Source organism: Netta rufina (genome assembly GCF_964035555.1).
Source record: "Netta rufina genome assembly, chromosome: 15".
Lineage (NCBI taxonomy): Eukaryota > Metazoa > Chordata > Aves > Anseriformes > Anatidae > Netta > Netta rufina.
Window position 1 is genome coordinate 16,763,548 of NC_140138.1, and position 6,469 is coordinate 16,770,016.

Sequence of the window (6,469 nt, forward strand, 5' to 3'; positions counted from 1 at the left end):
ACATGCAGCCAGGGGAGAGTTATCGGGCGAGAAGCACCTGCAGCAAGCACCTGGCTGGCTTGGGAGCACTAAAGCAGAGCCGTGGTGAGGCCTCCTTACCGGATCAGCCACCAGCCATTGTCGGACTTCCTGACCACCTCCACCACCACGCCGCTGTGCAGAGAGAGCTCGTCCGCCTTCTGCGACTCGTAGGCCCGCACAACGAAATACAGGCTGCCTGGAGAGAGAGGGGGAAGGACGTTCTTGATTTCTGGAGAGAAAACTGTGGCAAGCACAGAATGATGGGCCCAAACTTCGGCCATCTGCTGAGTGCAAGCACAGCCCCAGGCCTGGAGAGACATTTCAGAGCCCATTTTTTGAAGGAGGAATGCGGTGTGGTCCTGAGCCCACAGCTGCTGCTTGGGTCCCGGGGCACAAGAAGACTTACCCTCCTCGTTTGAGCTCAAGGTATCCTGGATGTCCTCATGGACATCGATCTCCTCCAGGTATGAGGCCGGGAACCAGGCTATCTGTTTGTCTGCATTTTCCACTAGCCACCAACCTGCAGCAAACAGCAAAAGAGAGTTTGTAACCCACAAGAGGCAGAGAGGTGATCATAAAATCCCAATGTAGGGGCAGCCAGAGCTGTAAGACAGGAGAGAAGTTCTGCAGAGCAGCTTAGTGCTGACACTGGCAGAGCTCCACCTAGACCCATGTTTGCCCCATGCAACTGTGTTGGGGTCCACAAAGCAAAATGTGCAAAGCTTTCTGCTTGGGCTGTGAATAAGGCACCAAGTCTCAGCTTAGACTTTTGCCTCCCTTGATTAGAAAAGGCCAGACCACTTGTGCTTTCCTCATGTCTAAATCCAGGTAATTACCCACAGGCACAAACATCACGCACACGCCCGATGCTACAGATGCATTCGCCAAGCCATAAATCAATCTGGAAATCTCACAGCATCCATCCCCAAAACTGAAGAATCCTTATCAAACGTACCAGTCATGTCCTTGAGTAACACTTCAACTATTTCCTTCTGAGTGACTTTGAAAGCCTGGTTCTTTGTGTCTTTGGTTTCAAAGGTTTCGATGCATCTGTAGCTCTGAGATGCCTGCGGGTGGGTGATAGAGAGCTGCTGCTGCGCCTGCTTTTTCTTTTCCCCTCCAATTTCTGAAGGCATGATCACAACACTGAAAAGCAAAGTTTAATATCTGTTTACTGAAAACTCCTGTGAAAGGATGACTCTAGTGTTAATTTCAGTAAAATCATGTCTATTTATGAGGCTAAGAAAAGCTTAGGCATCAAAGCCAACATATGCATTGAAGCTTTCAGTAGAACATCCCTGTTCTGCTACCCAAAAACCTAACTTATGTTTCTCTTCAATCCATATTCTATAATATTTCTGTTCCTTGAAGAGATGCACAAACAAACAAACAAAAAATATGATTTCATACCTGTCTTCAGGAAAGCACGGATCTAGGTCTTGGGTTTGTGCCCTGAAAAACTGAATGAGATCTTCACTCTGGGAGATTTTAGCATCCGTTTTCAGCAGTTCCTGGGAGTATGTTTCCAGCAATTTCAGTCTCTCCAGGAACTTGTTCATCTTCCTCTGCTTCACGTTTACATCTTTAAAATAAAAAAAGCAAAAGTTGATGCAAGACAATAGCAGATCTGGATGCCTCCAAAGCAGCACCTTGTGCCTGAGCACAGTGGGCCCCCACCTACCACCCTCCCCTGCAGGGGCCCAGGCTGCAAGTAGCTGAGACAGCAGCTGCTTCTGCCTCGCTGCTCTTTTAAATAGCTCCCGACAGAGTTTTCGCATATCTAAAATTTGTCTTTGTTCAGATGTTGCAAGGAACCCTGAGCCTATACTTAAACTGCAATATTCATTTACCAAGTGTGCTTGTTTACAAGAAATAAATGTTTCTAGGTTATTTTAAGTCAGAGATGGACCTGAGCACATAACCCAGATGAACCATGCCCCCAGCAGGAGCTGTCTGTTGATCTGTCCCATAAGGATGTTGGACTCAGTGACTAAAGCCTACATCATCAGTTACAGCTGTTCCCAGCAGTTCTGTCATGTTTGTCACACAATCTTTGAAAAAAATCAAAGATTTTTCCTCCTTACCTTTAAACTTGGGTATAGTCCTGTCAGATCTCCTGTGTGATCCACTCTCAATGGGGAATTTTCTCTTCAGCTCTTTCTAAAAGTGAAACAAAGGAGTGAATAACGGCGCTCACAAGGCTGAGCTCCTCCCTCCCCAGGATGGAGATGTTACTTTCAGGGAGCTGTTCACTTACGTGGAGCCTCTTAAATTCTTCAAATGTCCGGTAGATGAGAATGTTGTTTTGGTCTGACCAGGACACAAACATCATGTACTTCTGAAAAAAATAAAAGGGAAAAGAAATGCATTTTTTATCACAGTGTTCAATATTGGATGCTTTCAAGCAATGAGCATTTGCTAGGACCTGTGGTTTAGTTCTGGTTTCAGGATGCAAGACTGTCACCTAAAACATGAAATTAAGGACTAGACCTACAAAAATATTTCCTTAATTTTAGGGTCCCAGATTGAGTAATTGTTGTTAAAACCAGAAAGAAGGTCTGAAGTTATGAAGAGGAAGAAAGCAAGTCCATGATATCATTTTCTTATGAGATGGACCACCAAAAACATGTCTGAGACCCCTGTCCTAGAACAATGCTTTAATTTCAATGCTGCAGGAAAAGGAGCAAATGTACTCCTGTAAGAATAGCTCAAAAAAAAAAAAAAAAAAAAAAAAAAAAGCCACTCTACTTTCCTGATTTGTAAATAGTATTTAAGGAAAAAAGAAGAAAAAATAAAAAATTAAGTTAAAATACCTTCTGCTTTCTGCATTGCATCAAGCCTACAGCTTTCACATCCACTGGGAACCGGCTCATCTTCCCAACGCCTGCTTCTCCTGCAGCTGGTGGCTGGAGGTTGGCAGAGGCACAGCTCCAGGCACAGCCTCCAGCGGCTTAAATACACTGGGGCGGAGGGAGGGCACACACGCACGTGCGCTGCCTTCCCTGCTTCCTCCTCCACCCAGCAGCTCGAGGAGAAATTCCCTAAATTTGCAAGCTAACAGTGCCTTTTGCCTGCGGCCCTGCCTCTAACATGCAAATACTACCGAGAGCAGCTGGTGGGGGCATAGTTCAGATGGTTGGGGAAAAGAGCCTTATCTTATCGAGTGCTTGATACAGCAGTGCTGGGAAGGAGCCCTGCCCTGCGGGCAGTTCATCTCTGGGTGTCAGTGGAATCCCCTGGGGCAGCAGCGACTCGGGAAATGAAGAGCACTTCCAGGGATGGAGGTGTTTATGGCTCCATTGCACCAATTTTCCTGTCAAAGCTGCCTGCAGCCATAACAGCTTGGGCTGCGATCATATCGGTCCCCAAAACTGCTCACCGGCATGGCCAGCTGTAGAGCTGTAGGCGTGATTTCATGTGTGTGCCAGCTGCCACAAATCTCTCTTCTGTATTGATTATTCTTGTTTGATAAGTGAAAGGAACTTGACTTTAAAAGGAGTGCTGGTAGCTATATCAACATTTGCATGCTCTCAGAAAGAAATGGAAAGCGTTGATTTCAGCGCTGCCAGAGCAAAGGATGAACACATCCCCACAGGTGTAACTGGAGAAGTCCCAAAGCTTTTCACGTGTGAAAATTCAACGGAGACTCAGCTCAGTGTACCCCGTGCTCTGGCCTACATCAAGCCTGGGCACCCACCTCCACCCAAGGCGATGGGCAGGGGGATGGAGAACCCTGGCTGGGAGACCCCAGGAGCTCCTGGGACGTGGCTCAGACACAAAGGCAGACACAGGGAAGGAGTGGAGCCGTGTGTCCACCCAGGAGCAGCTCTGCCTGGTGCTGCGCAGGGGAAAAGCAGAGCCAGGAGAAGGAATTGCTTCATTTCGGCTCCTTGCTGCCCCAAGACACGGCGTGACTGGTAATTACAGCCCTGGAAAGGCTGTTCTTTCCCTGAACTGCTGGCCTGAGGCATGCCTCTGGTTATAACCAGGCTGATGGGCATCTGTGTGATCAGACTGCCTTCTCTGTCCTCCATCCCCCTCTTTGATGAAGCCTGAATTGAATCATTATCATTACTGGAGCCCAAATTGCTCAGCCCAGCCTTCCTTTTCATTTTCCAATTACGCTGGGCTTCTTAAAACCCTCAGCAACAGGTGCAGATGACTTTTCATCTATCAAAAAACAAAAGAAAAAAAGCCCACAACAGAGTCCCAATAGGAAGCCAGACAAGATTACTTCTGAGCAGCTAGAAAATGCAGTGATTAGGGCCTTGGCTTGCATTTAATGAAAATACGTGAGGCTGCTCCTGCACAGCAGGGCGGCAGACAAAGGTGTTCTCAGTGCAGTTCGATCTGTTGCTGCTGGATCCTCGTTCTCCTTCGGGAAGGAAATGTTATGCGGCGAGCTCTTCAGAGCCATGCCCGCATTCGGTGGGAAAACCCCTTCACTGCCATCCCCGGGCCACTTCCTGGCTGACAAAACGATGTGGGAACTGCTGCACAAAGTCACCACAGTGTGGGCTCGCTGCGCTGAGCACCCCCAGCAGCATCAGACCCTCCGTCCCTGTTCACTAAGGGACCGGGAAAAGCGCGTGCTGTTAAATCTGGCTGGCTCTTTGGGAGAGGGGGAAATCACTGCATCCAGAGAGCTGCTTCTTTACGATGCTGGTATCTGGAAGCCACCAGTCTAGGGGGTGGTAAAATGCTCCTATGCCTCTGCCAGCATGGCCATGCTGCTGTGGCAGCTGCCCCTGCAGGGCCACGCTCCCTGTGCCTGTCCTGGCACGGGGCCCTCGGGAAGAGCTGGAGCCAGGGCTCTAAACAAAGCACAGTGTCTCCCGTCTCAGAGCAAACACAAACCACAATGTATTTCCAAGAGCACAAAGGTTTAAAAATGTTTCCCCTGGGAAAAAAAAAAAATAATAAAAAAAAATGAACTGTTCAGAAGTGAAATCTCTACGTGCATGCAAACTGGGCAGAAGCGGCTCATGCATCATTTCATTCCCTGTCTGCAAACACTGCAAAAGCCAGTAAAACAAGAAGAGTAGGACATAGCCTTGGTTTTGACACTTGCTAACTCCAAAAGCCTTGCTATATTTCAGAGTTCTTGGGAAAATCGTGCAGAAGAGGTGGCTACAAAGCAGAAGTGAGATGAGAAAATACAACCAACTGCTGGAACAGCCAGGTGAAACCACGTGGAGGTTTGCTGGGGCTGACGATCCAGCCAGACCATTCGAAGAACTTGTGTTCTGGGAAGAGACTGCTTGGTGGCAGGGGTCTCAGGGCAAGGCATGAGCAAAACTACTGCAAATTCAGTGACTAGATGTTGAGAAAATGTACTGCAGAAGCTAAGGTCACTGTGACATCGAGCAGTGGTACGAGGAAGGGATGTGTTCAGGCAGAACCTGGGGATAACTGTGTTTCTGGGGCCATCCTACCACTCCAGGCTCTGCACTTGTAGAAGTGTCACTGCCTTGTTGTCATTGTCAAGCCTGATGTCAAGAAACTGTCCGCTCAGATGTGCCTAGTGTGTCACGTAGGCTGGAGTGACTAAATCCGAGAAACAGCAGGAAGGGCTGTGCCGGGCTGCATCAGCACCAGCACCAGCAGCACTGCCCCGTGGCCCGGAAAAGTGCCGCAGGTTGGTGCCGTGGCTGGTGGGATGGGTGGAGAACTGATCATAGAGGCCATTAACTCCACTGCTGTGTCAGATACCTCTGGGCACACTGTAAAAAAGTAAAGCCATTTCCCGGACAGTAAGTTGTGTTTGCTTTGTGTCTTCTGCTACATCGTCCTGCCACTGATTTGTACCTGTCCGTGTGTAATTATTAATGGAAGGCTGGGAGCGGTCTGCCAGGAAGAAGAGTATCGAGTTCAAGTATTGCTGGGTGCTGAGATTACCTCATCAGTATTTATTGACACAGATCGTGAGGTACAGCGTTAACCTTTTTTTTTTTTCTTTAATCATTTTATAGGGTACAAAAGAGATCATAAAATAACAGGTAAATTTATTACCTGTTGATTTATTAAATATTATTATATTATCAATATTAAATATTATTAAATATCTATTAGGAGTGGACTGTCCTGCTTTGAGAAGACAGAACATAAATACAAGTTTTTCTCAGTAATAGCTTCTGTCCCTGCCTGCTTTGTAGCCCCCTTCCAGAATCCCACATGTGCCTTGCAGAGGTGGGGAACATCGCTGCCACCACGGCACGGCTGTGTAGGAGAAAGGGCTCGGGCACAGGTACAGGCATGGGGAGCTGAACCAGGGCACCTGCCCCAGAGAGCCCTCGGTCTGAACAGACAGAGATCATTCAGTGCCTTCAAGGCACAGAAGAGCCACACGAAGCCCCAAGCTTCCTGGGCTTCCCCCTGCCCTATCTAGATCACAAGAGCAGCTGCCCCCCACCACGTGTACAATGCCCATGACAAATAAACGCTAAGT